Source organism: Glycine soja, chromosome 10 (genome assembly GCF_004193775.1).
Source record: "Glycine soja cultivar W05 chromosome 10, ASM419377v2, whole genome shotgun sequence".
Taxonomy (NCBI): Eukaryota; Viridiplantae; Streptophyta; class Magnoliopsida; order Fabales; family Fabaceae; genus Glycine; species Glycine soja.
In genome coordinates, this window is record NC_041011.1 from 33527890 (window position 1) to 33546994 (window position 19105).

Genomic DNA, 19105 nt, shown 5'->3' on the forward strand with positions numbered 1-19105 from the left:
AGAATTAATAATGATCAAGCAAAAAAGAGAAAAGATGTTATTTCATATACATTGACCTAAATATTGATCTACTAACCCGTGTGCTTAAGGACCATATACACTACATTGGTTAAAAGCAAATGTTGCATAGTGGTTAAAACTTGCTTGTTGTAGCCTAAACCAGTTTAGCATCTTGTTCTCAAATTACTGGTTTCATAACTATGCTGCTGGCTTGTGTAGCATAGTGGTTAAAACTTGCTTCTTATAGCCTAAACCAGTTTAAGCATCCTATTTTCAAATTACTGGTTTCAATTTTCTACACAAGCTACATACAAAAATTCTTAGGATCACTTCACAAACAAAAATATGCATAAAAAGCAATCATTGGAACTATCTTAACTTTTAGACCAAAATACTGACATTGTGTTGGATTAAAAGAACGGGCTGATAAAAGAGTCCTAACTAAACTGGGAAAGAAGAGCATAAGCAAAACAAATGAAACGGCACTCAAACCAAATAATGATTGCATGAGTAGTTTTCTTGAAATAGCACTCAAACTGGGAATGGCAGCTTAATTGGAGAAGACACCTTTTCGATTTTGAAATAGCAATGGCGGATAGTTTTCTTGGGGACATATCACAGCAGCAACTTCATCCCCTAAGGGAGGACACTTGGATTTGGAAACCTGAACCTGCAGGAGACTACTCAACAAAAAGTGGATATGATTTGATATGGGGAGAGCTGATGGAGGCAAAACAGGAACAGGATTATGGGGCAATATGGAAACTCAAAATACCCATAAAAATAGCAGTGTTCACTTGGAGGCTACTTCGGGATAGATTACCAACAAAGCAAAACCTTAGAAGGAGATAAATACCGATAGATGATATGCTATGTCCTTTATGCAGAAATAAAGAGGAGTGGGCTGCACACTTGTTCTTCAATTGTAGCAAAACCCTCCCTTTATGGTGGGAATCAATGTCCTGGGTTAATCTTATCACTGTAATGCCACAAAATCATAGGGACCATTTTATGCAACATGGAATGGAGGTAACAGATGGAGTCAGGTCCAAAACCTGGAAATGCTGGTGGATTGCTTTAACTTGGACAATATGGCACCATAGAAATAAGGTGGTGTTCCAAGATACAACTTTTCATGGAACCAAACTGTTAGAAGATGCCCTATTCCTACTATGGTCGTGGATCAAAGCAATGGACAAGGATTTTACTCTTCATTTTAACCAATGGTCCTCTAATCTTAAGGAAGGTTTTAGGAACTAGGAGGCGTTAACTCTTAAACTCTTAAACTGTTACAAGAACACAATAAGGGTAAGGGAAACTGTTAAACTACAATAATAGGCGTTAACTCTTAAACTGTTACAAGAACAAAATAAGGGTAAGGGAAACTGTTAAACTTCAATAATAGGTGTTAACTCTTAAACTGTTACAAGAACACAATAAGGGTAAGGGAAACTTCACTAAGGAGAAGAAGCACAAAGTTGTCACGATGCTCGAGTTAAATATGAGATACGCTAGCCATGTTTAGTTCACTAAGTGTGCGATACATGAATGCAATCAAATATTTATACAGGATTAGACCAAACATACCTACGTGAGGTGGCGAAGGAGAAGAAGCACAGACTTCTGACGATGCTCGAGTGCGACGAACACGATGCTCGACCTTAGGCAAAACGATGGTCAGATGGAGAACATACAGCTTCAAGGTAGATGGAGAACAAAGAGAGCAAGAAAGCTTAGATGGAGAAGAAGACAGGGAGAAGGAGAAGAAGAAGCAGAGACTTGTGACGATGCTCGAGTGCGACAAAGACGATGCTCGAGTGCGACGAACACGATGCTCAGATGCAGACAGGGACGGTTTCGCTAGACGGAGATTAGAAGAAGAAGAGAGCGCGAAAGCTTAGATGGAGAAGAAGACAGAGCGCCAGCTTCTTAGGGCTCACCATATTTTTTAAAATATAAGTTCAACATCGGTTTTTTAAAAAAGCCGATGTTAACAAAATGATGTTAAGGTTAACATCGGTTTTCTGGAAAAAACCGATGTTAACATATCAAACGTTAACATCGGTTTTCTAAAAACCCGATGTTAATAAACATATGTTAACATCGGTTATTTAAAAACTGATGTTAACTAATAAATGTTAACATCGGTTCTCCAATAACCGATGTTAATGAACTTCGTTAACATCGGTTTTTCACAAAACCGATGTTAACGTATACACGGTATTTACAATTATGCCACCGCGCATATGTTAACATCGGTTTTTTTAACAACCGATACTAACACACCGATGTTGAATCCACTTTTTGTAGTAGTGTTTGGAGAAGAAAATCTCTCTTTTTGGGGGAAAATATGCTTAATAAAGTCAGTATTATCTTCCATTCTTTTGTACTATTTTTCTTTTTTTAAGGTTCGAATGAAAGTGCTCTTGTTGCCTAATAAGATTCAACAAAACTTCTTATGGGGAGTGAAGAGTGAGGAAAAAAAGTGAGTTGGGTTAAGTGGGATAAAATGTGTTCTCCTAGAGAGAAGAGATGGTTGAGAATTAAAAATTTGAAGGTTTTTAATAAGGCACTAGTTGGGAAATGGTTGTGGAGGTTGATGGTGGAGCGGGAGAGTTTATGGGGGGGGGGGGGGGGGGGTAGTGGAAGGGGAATATGGAGAGATAGTATTCATGGGTAACTCTTTGGCAAATTCAGGGAAGAAATCATTGCAATGGTGATGTGATGTTGTGAGAATTAGTGAGGTGAGAGGTGGGTGGATGGTTGGTTCCAAATGCATATTAAAAATGTTTTGGGAGACGAGAGCGAAATATGGTGAGCTTTTGGCATACAAAAATGGGTGGGACTAAGAGGTGTTATCAGAAAAGTTTGAGAGGGTGTTTTCTAATGCCGAACAAAAACAAAGATTGTGGATATGGGTAAGTGGGTTGACAATGAATAAAGGTGGGAGCTTTCTTGCAGGAGAGAATGGTTTCTTTGGGAGCAAGAGTTGTTGGTGGACAAAATATGGAAAGATATAGGGATATATATATAACACCAAAACAAGGAATGACAATATATGTCAATGGGATAATAAGATGGGAGGGGGATATGTGGTTAAGCATATTTATAATTCTCTTCTATTGGTGAGGTGGGGGATCAAAGCTTTTTGAATAATATTAGGAAAAGTCAAGTACTATACCTTCCCAGGTAAAAGGCTTTGTATTGAAGGTGGCACATAATAGGTTGCAGACTTTGGATAATTGGAGCAAAAGAAGATTATTATACCAAACGGAACCAATATGAACTGTGTATATATTCTGTAATATGGAAGAAATGTTATTTCTGGGGAGGAGAGGAAAAAGGGTGCTGCCTGCATATTGTTTTATATATGTTCACTTTTGGCAACATATTTGGTTTTTTGTTTTGTAAAGGGATCAGGGAGATCGGGCATTGGTCTTTGTGCTACTTAGTAAGGCATGTGATATCTGGTTTGTTGGGTTACGGGTGTTGTCATGTTATGTTGATGACGCATGACTTTGTAACATCCTTGTGTAAGTTCCTGTGTTTGGTTTGACCACATATTGTGATAATTCCAAACTTTGTTATTAATAATATACTCTATTTTATTTGCTGGGGAAAAAAAATAATTCAAGAGTGTACAATCAAGTCAGCAATAAATTAAGTGGAAGGTATGCATCTATATCCTATTAGCTAGTATTCTCTAATGTAGCCAACATCCAAATTAAAATAAAAATAAAAATTGTAATAGAACGCCATTAATGTCAAACTCTCATTAACATGTAAATAAACTTGTATGAGAGTGTACGAGTGTATGTAGCATAACCTAGTTAAATAGCTCTTTAACCCATACCTCAGTAAACTTGTATATACTCTACTAAACTTTGTCAAACTTGCACTAATCCTTGAGTGTAGAGTCAGGTCAATAATGTCTATGAGAAAGAGAACGTCAGTGAGTGTAGAAAAAAAATGACGGACTAACATAAAAAAAGAAAAAAAAAAAGTTGTAGTGTGGTGTAAAAGAAAATATTCAGACGAGACAAAAAATTATATGGGGCCTATAATATTTTCTCCCCTTAGCTGACTAAAGATGGGCAATTTTTTTAAAATGACAAATTTACGGATCCAGATATCCTCCAGAAAATGCCCCACACCATCATCTCTCCATCAATTTGTGGCGAGGTCTTTGGATATACCTGACGGTCAAGAAAAAATACAATTCTCTTTCTCAAGTTCCTTTAAAAAAAATCACTATTCTTATTATCTTAAATTTGACTCTGATTTATTATAATTTAGTAAAATAATATATATATATATATATATATATATATAATAAAACTTTTTCGTTAAAAAATCATAGTTAACATAGATGCCAATTTTTATTATAAGTTCATAAAAGTTTTTAATAATATGTGAAATTGCCTATTGACATTTGTAATCTTGAGTTTAAAAAAATGTTTAACCTTTGTGTTTAATTATCAATATTTAGTTTAGAACTCTGAGCGGATTGTCGTAATAAGCCAGAGAGGAAGGCATTTATATTCTATATATATATATATATATATATATATATATATATATATATATATATATTGGCATAATTATGATTTTTTTCTATGAAATTTAATGAGTATACAATAAACTTCAATTTTTATAATTGGTTCCCCAACCTCCCAACCTGGGTCCGTCGTCCGTAAGACATTATTTCTAAGAAGCAATTACATTTTTTAAAAGTTCTTTCATAAATATAACAAACAAAGATTATTCTTTAAAATAAATTAGACCATGTTATTCACTAAATTAGACCATATATAGGTTGACTTCTTTTAATAATTTTTACACAAATTTTAATTAATACAACAATATATTTAAACATAAATTTAACTATTTAAGAGTTAATTATTACTCCAATAATTCAAAAAAAGTTCCCCTTATAACATTTCCAATGAGATACTTATATGAATTATTTAATTATAAGTAATGTTGTTTAAACTTTTTTCATCAGAACATATGATGTAAAGTTGTTTATTTAAGTACTGTTATTTATATAATCAACCATTGTTTAACAAGATAATATCAAATAATATTTTCAAATATGGTAAGATTTATAAAATTAATTTAAGTACTAATTTTAGTAATTTTAATATTAATGTAAATTTTTATTTAAAATACTTAAATTTATATAAAATTGTAAGATCTATAAATTTATGATTAATAACTCTTAATAATTATATAAGTTAGACGATCTGATAAAAAAAAAATTCAAAAGCGATGATGAAAGATGGATGGATGTGGTCGGTTTTTTAGCCATATATGGTCTTTGCAGTTGCAGATGAAATTGACTTTGGTGTAGATGAAATTGACTTTCGTGGACAGAAATAAAATAAGTAAGTTTACTATATAAAAAGGTCGAGCGAATCTTCTTGAATTGACCACATAATTTTCTCGGGCAAAATAATCAATTCACTGTTACTCTGCATTAAATACTGCACCTCACCATCTCATAAAGGTTAATGCGTGTGCCCTTATCACCTTAGAAAGTGACTAGATTTGTTGCAAAATTAGGAAATATCTCGTACTGCCGTACGGATACTTTTGCAAAATGTAAAATATTAAAAAAAAATCAGATATAAAAAGTATAAATCCTTTGAGTCTATTTGCCAAAAAAAAATCAGATATAAAAAGTATAAATCCTTTAAGCAATGTCTCACTCACATACCATAAATTATTATTTGTAGAAGTATAAAATGTGATTAATTATGTATAACAATTATATATATACTAACATGTCGTTGGCTGATACTAAATTTAAAAAATATGATTAACAGAATATTTTTTTACTGAAAATCATCCATCAGATTTTTTAATAAAAATTAATTATTAACAAAATTTATACATAATTACTGAAAATGGTATCATAGTAACCAAAAATCTTATATATTCACATTGAAGATATTATTTTTTAGGTTAAATAATAAATTATCATAATATTTTTAAATTAAATTATAAAAAACAAAACATTCGATAAATTTTTAGTATAATTTTTTTTTGTTAAATGTTAATGCAGATCAACTAGAGTGGATTAATATTATATATATATATATATATATATATATATATATATATATATTTTATGATTTCATAAAATTGAGGAATGATAACTGAAATTTTATATACCAAAGTAAAGTTTGATATATTGAAAATATAACTTTAAATATAGTTATTCATAAAAATATAAATTCTAAAGATTAAATTTAGTAATGGCATCCACTGATTGTACGATTGTACGTCGTCCTGTGTTGTATTTCGACTACATTTTGATATGCATAGGGACAAATGGATGGAGAGGGGCAGAATGGGGTCCGAGCCAATATTACTAAGAAAATATGAATCACCAAAACATACAAGATTTTCACTATTAGAAAATACACTTTTTATATTGATTATTTATGACTTTTTATATGGATTTTCAATCGATGTTGAAAGTATTTTGATTTTTTAAAATCGATGTTAACGTAAAATTTATAACATCAGTTATCTAAATAACCGATGTTATATATTAAGAATTACACCAAAAAAATGAATAAATATTGACAGTTGATATCGGTTTTTACACAAAATCGATGTTAACTTATATATTAACATCGGTTTTGCATAAAAATCGATGTTAACTTATAGATTAACATCGGTTTTCTATAAAAACCGATGCTAAGTTAAAAACGTTAACATCGATTTTTATACAAAATCGATGTTAAATGATTTTAGGTTAACATCAGTTTTTAAACAAAAACTGATGTTAATCTATAAGTTAACATTAGTTTTTATAAAAAATCGATGTTAACGTTTTGGATATTAACATCGATTTTTTACGAAAATCGATGTTGATATAGACAAACAACATCGGTTTTTTGAGGAACCGATGTTAATCGATAAGTTAACATCGATTTTTGAAAAAAAAATCGATGTTGTTTGTGTATATCAACATCGATTTTTGTAAAAAACCGATGTTGTTTTTAGGTTTTTTTTATATACAGTTTCTGTTTTTACAAAAAATCCAAAATTTAACCTGTAAGATTGAAATCAGACCACAGATCACAACATATATCATTTGCATTCTGCTTTCAAACAGTTTTTAGTAGAAAGTTATAGTAAACTATCAATTGATAACTATGAATAAATGATTTATTAATAACTATCAATAAAGAATATTTAATGTTCAAATGACATAACAATTGACAAAAATGTAAAGCAAGGTAGTAAACTAATTAAGTAACCTAAAATGAAATAGTTCCCTAACATCCTAAGTTCTGTAACATCCTAACTCTGATTTCTAACTTTGAGATAAAATTGTGCCTACTGGATGCGAAGCGCCTTCAATCTCTCTGCTTCCAATGGTCTAACATCATTAAAATACTACATGATCAAATAAAACATAAGTTAATAATGTAATACCAATGTAATACATTATTTAAATTTAGTTGATTTGTTTGACTTACCCATTCAGGTAGGCTCCAAGGTAGATATCGTGTTTTGAGCTCTGCATCCAACTCTTGATGTAACTTTCTGATTCAAACTGTGATTGCCCAGATCTCTGAATGGATTGTGGCTCGAGGAATCCATTCACATCGGAATTCCCCGCTCGCATACTTGTCTTAGTCAGATGTCTGTTGTTGTTAAGACAAAGTTAATTATGTATTAATTTAAAAAAAATAACTTCGGTAATTCACAATAATCTAAATTGACTTACAGAATCCACAACTGTATAACAGATATGCTGAGACATTGACCACCGTGTGAAATTTTAGAGAGATCTTCGTGCTTGATGTACAATGGGAAGTCTTGATTAAACACCCCGAACACGGTAGCATCCCACATAACCTGGAGAGGCTTCAAGAAAAGCTATGGGATGGTCAATGTCGTCAGATATAGGGGATTATCGACCTCATGATTTGGTCTATCTGGAGGTTTTGTTGGAGACACAACTGCCTGTTTATCGAACATAGTTAATTAACATAATTTAATTACAGGAAACAATTCAATTGAAAAAAAAGAAGCATATAATGAGAGTAAAATACTTGTTCTAATACATGCTTCACAAGATGTGTCAGCCAAGCAAGGAAGGTGTTCAGTGCCTGCCCCACTAGTTGAACCTCGTTAGTGGGTACAAGAACGGGAGCCTCTGCATCTTTAACCTCCTCAACACCAACCTTCACTTGGCCATGCAACAAAGGGATGTTGTGAACCGCTGTGGATCCCTCATAAACTCTTCCTAGGGCAACCAGGTGGGAAGAATTTTCTTCGATGTACAACCTGCATTTGTTTGAGTCACCCGTCTCTGGATCGTTCCTTGAGGGATCAACACAACTCCCCTTTGTGCTAACACGAGCAGCTAAGGGACCAACCTCAGGCTTCGAAGGCAATGCAAGTCCCTGTGATTGCATCTATGACTGAAGCTGGGACTGCATCTGGTTGAACAATGCCATCAGCTACCGAGTCACTTTTTCTGTGATCAACTCCTCCAACTGGTCCCAGATTTGTTAAGTGAGTTGCTCGAGTTCTTCGGGAAGGATGGAGGAGGAACTATGGGTGCTTCGTGGAATCGATCCGAAGTATTACTTGATGGTAACACCGGCTCCAGCAGCACGCACACGGCCAGGGTGTTCTGGTCGCCCAATGGCAGCAGTAAGGACATCCTGACGTCCATGAGGGACAAACGAACCTTGTGACGCCTGCTCCTCCAAAGAATCCTATACAAAACACATATATTTGTCTAAGGCATTCATAGAATAAACAAACATAATAACAATTCTTAATTGAAAATGACTTACAATCTTCTCAGTGATTTCCTTTGCAACCTCAGACGACATCAGCCTAGTTTTCTTGGTGCGGGCCATCTTCCACTTCACGTGTCGTCTGATGGGAGATGGAGGGTTAATGACACCCTCAGTGCTTCCGGACTGAGCAGTTTCCTCTAGTTTTTTCTTTGTCTTCTCAACCATCAGCTTCTGTTCTAAATAGTCATAACCCCCACGAGACAACACGTGAGGGGCGGTGTTTTGCTTCAGGATGGCCTGTGCTTTTTTCCACACATCCTACAAAAATCGAACATTAATGAACAAAAGAATACTACAATCTATTATAAGAACTGAATTTTTAGTGGAAAAAAATTCAAATTACAAAGTACATACCTCCCATGAGGGATCCCTGTGGGTCTGACAAAACTGGGCCCATTTATCCTTGTTGATGCCGTATTTTTCACAGACAGTGTCGTCCACACCGTACTTGTCGGCTACAAGTGCCTATTTCCTGGTCAAATCGGATATAAACTGCCTCCACCGCTCACCCATAATCTGAAGAACTTTCTTCTTTGTCCTACTGTCAGAAGCTTCAAGGATTTCAAATTCTGCCTGACAAACAATAAATTAGGTTTTATTGTTAGTAAATTATAAATTTTGGCTACTAAAGAAAATCAAAGAAGAAAACTAAAATACCTGAATATCCTCTCATATTAAATCCTTCTGAGCAGCAGAGACTTCTTTCCAGGTCTCGTATGTCACGTCGACCTTATCATGAGCGACAATCCCTAAATATGTTCTTAATTTCTTCTTCTGGGGACCGTCGGCCTTGCCGGTCGCAGGATCAATTCTACCCCAGGTGGTCTAGTGGCCAAGGATCGTAGCTGTGTTGCTTTGCGTGTCTGCTTCAAGGTGGACGGAGACGTTGATGCTACTGCAGGAGGAGGAGGTGGCAAGGCAGGTGGAGTAGCCATGGTCCTGTAAAGAGAAAAACTAGAGTTAGGTAACATTATCAAAAAACACAGTATGAGTTATGTAAATCAATTTACCGAAATCAAATGCATAATTAGAAAATTACATTAGACGATATTAATTAATTCTCCTTCATCATGATCATTACGATTAGCATGAACGTCATCAGCTTCTTCTTCTTCTCTGACGATGTTAGGAGTCATTTGTGTGGACAAAGGACTAACATAAAATACCTGTTTAGCTTGTTCTGCCATGATGAAAGGGTCATTGTGGTAAGCTAGTTTCTTTAGGTCTACCAACGTAAATCCTACATCATCGGTCCGCACACCAGTGTTACTGTCAACCCATTTACATTTGAAAACACATACAGTAAATTTGACATAGTTAAGCTCCCAAATTTCATCAATGAACCCAAAGTAAGGGACGAAAGCTACACAGGGATTGTCATCATGCACACTTGCGAAATGTTGAGATTCAGCCCTTAGGGTGACCCTGTTGTTTTGCATTGTACTTTTGTCGTCTTGTGCTTTTGTGTAAAAGGAATACTTGTTTATGTCGTATCCTTGCCAAGTTATAACATGTCTTTTAGGCCCATCTGCTCGCTTTCTTAATGTTTCAAAAGCATTTTCATCAACAAAGATTGTATCTTTAAACCAATTAGAGAAAGTCTTGCTATTCTTTTTCAAGACCCAATTCTTTGACATTTTTGGATTATTTTGTTTGACTAAAGCTTCATGCTGAAGTATGTATGGCAAAACTTCATTACCGTTGTTCAACACATACAAGTGAGCTTGTAACAAATCTTCTACACTTGGAGTGATGACATGCAGTCCTCTTGAACCCTTATCGCCCACTCTGTCGTCATGGCGACACTCAGGAAGGCCAACAAGTTTAGCCTTTTCAATGTACTCTGAACAAAATTCAATGGCTTCTTCTGCAATGTACCTTTCAACAATAGATGCTTCTGGACGATGTAGATTCTTGGTATACCCTTTTAAGATCTTCATGTATCGCTCAACCAGGTGCATCCACCACAAATAAAAAAGACCACAACATCTGATTTCTCTGACCAGATGAACAATTAAGTGACTCATGATGTCAAAGAAAGCAGGAGGAAAATACATCTCCAATTGGCACAATATAATTGCGGCCTCATTTTTTAGGTAATCAAACTTGATAGGATCAAGGACTTTGCTACATATGGCATTGAAGGAAAAGCACAGGCAAGTTATGGCTAACCTGACTTTGTTAGGCAAAATGTCTCGTATGGCCACGGTTAACAATTGCTTCATCAACACATGAGAATCGTGAGACTTTAACCCTACTAGCTTAAGCTCCTTCAACTACACAAGGCTCTTAATATTTGAAGAGTATCCTTGTGGGACTTCGACTCACCACAGACACTGACAAAAACTTATCTTCTCCTTTCTGGACAATGTATGACAAGTTGGAGGCAAGTATATTTTTTTCCCATTAGACCTTGGATGCAATTATGATCGTATACCCATGTCAGCTAGATCTTGACGGGTATTCAGACCATCTTTCATCTTGCCTTGAATGTTAAGGAGCGTCCCAATGACACTGTCACATACATTTTTCTCCACATGCATAACATCAATACAATGTTTAACATCTAGATCAGACCAGTACGGAAGATTAAAGAAAATGGACCTCTTCTTCCATATGCAAGTCTTACTTTTATCCTTCTTTTGGGTCTTTCCAAATACAGTATTCAGGTGTTCAACCCGTTGGAAAACCTGTTCACCAGTCAACGGTATTGGCGTAGTTTCGTGCTCTTGACCTCCATTAAAAGATTTTTTCAATCGTCTCTAAGGGTGATGAGGTTTTAGAAAATGGCGATGCTTAGTGTACACTGATTTTCTACCATGTTTCAATTGTATGTAGCTTGTGTCTTCTTCACAGATGGGGCATGCATGATGACCCTTAACACTGTAACCGTTGAGATTCCTATATGCTGAAAAGTCATTAATGGTACAAAAAAGCATTGCACGCATTCAAAAGTCTCCTTGCGAAACCCATCAAACACTAAAAACCCCTTGTTCCACAACTTTCTCAAGTCTTCAATCAACGGACTTAGATAAACATCAATGTCATTTCTTGGTTGTCTTGGGCCCAATATCATCATGGACAACATCATGTATTTTCGCTTCATGCACAACCAAGGAGGCAAATTGTAAATTACTAGCAAAACTAGCCATGAACTGTGTTGAGTGCTTAAATTGCCATATGGATTCATTCCATCACTTACTAGTCCAAGCCTAAGATTTCTTGTCTCTTTCCCAAAATTTGGATACAAACCATGAATCTTCTTCCACTGCAAGCAATCAGCCGGATGACGGACCATTCCATCAGAGTTTTTCCCATTTGCATGCCAGGTAAGGTCTTTTGCATCGTCTCCATTAGCAAAAAGACGCTTAAACCTTGGAATGATGGGAAGATACCAGAACACCTTCATTGGAGGGCCTCTCTTCGAGTTTTCATCAAAATTACAGTCCTCATCATCCTTCACTTTGTACCGTGATGCCCCACACCTAGGGCATTTGAACATTTCTTCGAATTCATGCCTGTACAGTATGCAATCATTCAGGCAAGCATGAATCTTCTGATACTCCATACCCATCGGACACAGTATCTTCTTGGCTTGATAGTAACTTTTAGGCAACATGTTTTGCTCTCGAAGTAGCTCGTGCACTACTTGAAGCAGTGAAGTAAAGCTTTTGTCACTCCACCCATATCTGGCCTTGACATTAATTAGACTTAACATTGCTGACAACAACGTCAAGGAATTCTTGCACCCCATATACAAAGGCTTCTTAGAATCACTTTGCAATCCTTCATACATAGGAGCATGTGCTTGCTAAAAAGACTCTTGTCCAAGGTCACGAATCATATCCTCCAAGCGATCTCCCATTTCTACATCAAACGGTTCAGATTGGGACCCACTCTGCATTTCTGTCAATTCACCATGCCATATCCACATCGTGTAATTCTTCTTAATCCCATCACACAATAGATGCTCCCGTATGTCGTCCGGTATTTGTCGTCTTCAGTTTAAACAATTGATGCAAGGACAATAATATTTTCCATCTTCATTTGGTCGATCTCTTTTTGAAGCAAATTGCAAGAACTGCTCATCGCCTTCCTCATATTCTGGGCTGATACGACTTTCATTCATCCAACTTCGATCCATCTAAGTAATAACTCCATGATACTCACAAAGTTATTCGATGCATGAAAATCTCACTTTTTTATTATAGGTGTGGCCCTATCCTATTCAGGAAGACTGTCTTTTATGGTAGCTTCATATGTCTGGGTTAATTCTATTTTGTTAAATTTGACAAAATTTTGGTAGCATTTCGCATTGGTCTCTAAGTACATGACATGAAATCGGTGAAATTAATTTCCCGATAATCAAGTATGCACTCAGAGAACAACTAGAAATGCATTGTATCGGAATTTCATCAAATTCAACAAAATAATTTTAACCTTAACGCATGAATCTACCATAAAAATATCAGTCTCCCCAAACTATCCAAACGGGCAATTCAAGATTGAATACAATGATTAATGCAAACTGTCCGCAAGAATCCTTGCATTCAATCTCAAACGGGAATCTAAGGTTCTCTCATCATGAACACAATTTGTATATCATATATCAATTGTCTTTAATGGCAGTGAACAAGTAATAAAAACATTAATTGGTAACAAACATTTGTAAGTAGCCCATAGAGTAGTGAGAACAGTCATACAATGTGAATAAGTGAAACAATTTCAAAATTTGACTTTTATAAGAGAAGTAACAGCAGTTTTATTGCCAAGATGCCTCATTCCTTAATTTTTCAACAATGTGATTTAATATTGTTGTTATACTTCTGATTTAGTTCTCTTGGAAACCTTGAGAAGGAACTGTGTAGGGAGATGTTCGATTCCACAGAGATTGCTAGGGAAGGGTAAAGGGAGGAGGTGGAGCATGAGGCTGTTTCTTGGTCTTCTTTCTTCTCAAGTAGTTGGAATAGGAAGTTGTTCTGATGGTGGTGGTGGTGATGGTGGTGGAGATCCTCGTGTCCCTCCATGATCGCATGGAGAGGAAGAAAATAAAATTTGGTGGTGTTGTGTGAGTGAGTGAGTTGTGTGTGTGTGTATGTTTGTCTTTGTGTGTGAGATAAAGAGAGATCATTTTTTTATGAGACAGGTTGTCAATTGTGATCAGTGAGTTTGTAGTTTAATATGTGTGGTGGCTCTTTCTGGTTTTTAAGAGAAGAGGGGATGTGTGTGTAGCTATTTAATTTGTTTTGTGTAAGGGAAGGAATTTGCTTTGAAATTCATGGGGTTTAGGAAAGAGAGAGAGGGAGAGAGGAGATAAGGGAGAGATGGGAGGGCAAGAGATTTAAGCAACTAAGATAATGAGTGGGAATTATATGATATAAAACATTCTAATGATGCCATTTTGCTGTACCTAGATCAAAATATTTGGAAAATGGCAAGATCATATGTTTCTCACTCCTTTCGAATTTAAATAAAATACCTTACCTGAATTTTAATTACATAAAAATTTTATTGGGATTTCTAACACTTTCATCAAGTTTAATGGCTTGATTTTCATCTACAACCATCTTGACTAGTTTTCTTTATCCCCTTGGGAGGGGTGCAATTGTCTCAGCCGCATGATATCATTTTAAGCAAGGATGATTTGTTTGTATGCTATTTTGAGCTATATTCCGATTATAATATTGATATAAATTTCTACCCCTGCGATTGTGCTGCTAGGATTAGGTGAATTATGATGGATGGCTCACCTTTGTTGTGAATTACTTTGAGTTCAAGAATGGTGCACCTCAAAATTTACCCATTCCATTTTTGTCAAATTAGATAGTGCTCATAGCACTTATGTCTTGTATTTATGCATAACAATTTATAACCAAAAAAGAGAGGGTGCCACTTTATTAGAGCTTAGTTTGAGACAATGGTTTTTGTAGTGAATAGTTAGAAATAAGAATCTGCACTGCTGTCTTTCTACATAAAATCATGGTTTGCTCAACCACAAAGATTGAACAATGTCCACAGTCCACTAGAAGGTCCTTGGTTCATGCTTTTTAGTTGCCTTTCATTGAAAGGTCATTTGTAAGTACCACTATAAGCCATCGCTGAGTCATCTAACTTATCTTGACCTTTGAATAGGACCTATTCCCTTAAACTTATTTTTTCTACAAAAAAAAAGAACCTTGTATTTTGGCTCTTCATGTTAGTTTAGTACATTGTTCCTTTTATCATATATATATTTTCAGTCTAGGGCTAGTTGAGTTTTTTTTTTTTTTACTAAGTTGGCATGATGGTGTAAACTTAGTATTGGGGGGTGGGGGTGCTATATTTATCTTCTTTCAACAATATTTGATAGCAACAATATGCAGCAACAAACCATTTTGGAAACATCAAAAACACAGCATGCAGAATAACCAATCAAGACAAAATAAGCAATAAAAAACACAGCAAAAACACTCTGAAGTAAGGATGTGGTGGCACTAACCTTCTAGTAGTTGAATATCCCAAATGTTGGTGCCGTTAGATATTGTCTCCGGTAGCAATTTGTTTTGAAATATGTTTGTTTCCTCCAAGGCACTAGCTGCCAAAAGCTATTAAGAATAATAGATAAGTAACTTGTAGTTCAAAAACTGTGGACATCACAGACCATGTAGCAAATGCAAAAAACAATCATGGTTGTGTGTTAGGAATGAAGAAAGCTGTTGTTGGGAATGGAAATAGGAGTTTGGAATGGAATTTGAATGATTTGAATGTTTAGGACCTAGTATTGCCCTTGGCAGGAACCACCAATAATGCATGACTTAAGTGTCCTGCTACTTATCAATAGACCAACACAAAAATGACTTCACCTTTTCCTACAAGACACATAAACAAGCTTACCTTAGAGCTATTGAGGCCTCAAAACATGCTAAATCACTTCGAGTTTTCTTTGACTGGAAAGACTACCTGAAATTCTACCAGCTAGGAACCTATTGGCCATACACTCCTTCCATACATTTGTTGTATGGTCTGCGAGCTGCTCTTGATCTGATTTTTGAGGAAGGACTTGAAAATGTGATTGCAAGACACATTTATTTAGGCAAAGCATGGTCAATGGTTTTAGAAACACAATATGTCCCCTCAACTTAATACAATTTTAGGAGATTACCAATCAGTTTAATAACTAATTAGTACTTGGCTTAAATTTTAAAATACTAACCATGTGCACAAAAATGGCAAAAAAGTATGGCACACAAAAAATGGAATGAAAACAGAGGGATTAGAAGTTACCCTGCCATATCGACCACTTGGGTCGATTTCCACATGACAATTTTCTCCCATATTTGATTCTTATCTATATATATACCAACTTAACAACCACCTCTTATGTATGCCTTTGACACTGCAACATAATTGTGCAGAGAACAAAAAAGGGATAAAATGAAAGTAGAACATGTGGAAGCAATGACTTCCAAGATTATTTTGATGATGCCAAAGAATCAAGAGTTAAGAAAGTTCCAAAGAATCAGGAGTCAAAAAGCTTCAAGAATCAAGTTTCAAAGAATCAAGATTCAAGAATAATCAAGTTTCAAGATTCAATCAAGTTTCAAGAATAATCAAGATCAAGATTCAAGACTCAAGATTCAAGAATCAAGGGAAGACTCAATCAAGATAAGTACTAAAAAAGTTTTTCAAAACATTGAGTAGCACAAGAATTTTTCACAAAATCTTTTACCAAAGAGTTTTACTCTCTGGTAATTGATTACCAGAAGGTAGTAATTGATTACCAGTAGCCAACATTGTTTTCAAAACTGATTTACAAAGCTGTAATTGATTACCATAATCATGTAATCGATTACCAATGTTTTAAAACGTTAGATTTCAAATTTCAAGAGTCACAACAAGTGATAAAACATTTTCAAATCATTTTAAACTTGTGTAATCGATTACACAATACTTGAAATCGATTACCGGTGTTTCTAAATGTTTTGATTTTCAAATTTAAACATGAAGAGTCACATCTGTTGATGTGTAATCGATTAGACCTTGATGGTAATCGATTACCAGTGACTGATTTTGAAAAATAAATTTCCAAAAGTCACAATTCTTAAAGTGACTTGTTTCTGAAGATTTTTTCAAAAGTCACAACTTTTTAAGTGACTAGTTTTCAAAAGAGTCACAATTTTTAAAAGGTGACTAGTTTTAAGGATATTGCCAAGAGTCACTAACTTTAACTTGAGTCATCAAATGATTATAAATAAGTGACCATGGCACGAATTTCATATACAACTAAGATTGATTTCTTTCATTCAAAAGACTAATTTCTTTCATTCATTTCTCTTCATCTTTCTAAAAGTTTTTGTTCAATACTTTCTCTTTCAAGAAAAGTTCATTGACCAAAAACTTGTGCTATTCTTTTTCTTCATTCACTTCTTTCTCTTGCCAAAAGCTTCAAAGGACTGCCCGCTTGAGAATTCTTTTGTTTCTTCCCTTCTCCCTCTTGACAAAAGATTTCAAAGAACTAACCGCCTGAGATATCTTCTGTTTCTTACAAAAGATTTCAAAGGACTAACCGCATGAGATATATTTTTCCCTTTCCATTTATACAAAAGATTTCAAAGGACTAACCGCCTGAGATATCTTTTGTATCCCCCTCACAGAGAATTCAAGGGACTAACCGCCTAAGAATTCTTTGTCCTAACACATTGGAGGGTACATCCTTTGTGGCACAAGTAGAGGGTACATCTACTTGGGTTGTTATACTGAGAACAAGAGAGGGTACATCTCTTGTGGATCAGTTCAAGTGGAGGATACATCCACGTGGTTGTTCAAAGAGAACAAGGGAGGGTACATCCCTTGTGGATCTTTGGCTTGTAAAGGATTTTACAAGGTTGAAACAAATCTCAAGAATCGTTGGTTGCTTGGGGACTGGATGTAGGCACGGGTTGTGGCCGAACTAGTATAAATCTTGTGTTTGTCTTCTTCTTCCCTACACTTTTTAATTTCCGCTTTGTACTTTTAATTGCCGCTTTTACTTTTGGTTAAGTTATTGTTTCTATTCTTTACTTTCTTAACTTAGTAGTAAAAGCCTAGTTGAATCTAGTAACATTAAGAAGGATAAATTTTTAATTAGTCAAGACACATTAATAATTAATTTAACCCCCTCCCCCCTTCTTAATTATTCCGAGGCCACTTGATCCAACAAGTGGTATCAGAGCAGGTTTCTTGAGAAAAGTTTCACAACTTCAAGATAAATGACCTCTTTAAATTCTCTGTTTGTCAAAATAAATTTCAGGTATAGGTAAAATCTGAAATCATTTCAAGATCATGATGAAGATCAAGCTAACTTATGTCTCATGACAAAATCTCATGAGAACAACGAGGAAGAATTTGTAAGGAAGAAGTGGTACATCGATAGTGGATGTTCCAAGCATATGACAAGAGATGTATCCAAATTTACAACCATTTCCCCCAAGAAAAGTGGACATGTTACATACGACAACAACAACAAAGGAAAAATCATTAGAGTCGGCAAAATAGGTATGAGTTCCTCTATGTTGGATCAAGTGGCCTCAGAATAATTAAGAAGGGGGGGGGGTTGAATTAATTATTAACAAACCTTTACTAATTAAAAATCTATCCTTCTTAATGTTACCAAAAGTAAAAGTAATAATTAAAGTGCACAACGCAAATTAAAGAGTGTAGGAAAGAAGAAGACAAACACAAGAGTTTTATATTGGTTCGGCAACAACCCGTGCCTACATCCTGTTCCCAAGCGACTTGCGGTCCTTGAGATTTCTTTTCAACCTTGTAAAGTCCTTTACAAGCAAAGATCCATAAGGTATGTACCCTCCCTTGTTCTCTTTGAATAACCTAGTGGATGTACCGTCCACTAGAACTGATCCACAAGAGATGTACCCTCTCTTGTTCTCAGTCACAACAACCCAAGTAGATGTACCCTCTACTTGTACCACAAAGGATGTACCCTCCAATGTGTTAAGACAAAGTTCTTAGGCGGTTAGTCCTTCGAAACTTTGTGAATGGGGAAACAAAAGAATTCTCAGGCGGTTAGTCCTTTGAAATATTTTGTTTATTGGAAAGGGTAGAATCAAAAGAATTCTCAGACTATGTCGTTTTGAATTCTTTGACAAGGGAGAAAGGGAGACACAAAAGAATTCAGGCGGTTAGTCCTTCGTTCTTTTGGAAAAGGGAGAAGAGAGACACAAAAAGAATTCAGGTAGTTAGTCCTTGGTGAATTCTTTTTGGCAAAGGGAGAAGGGAATGAAAAAGATGAATAA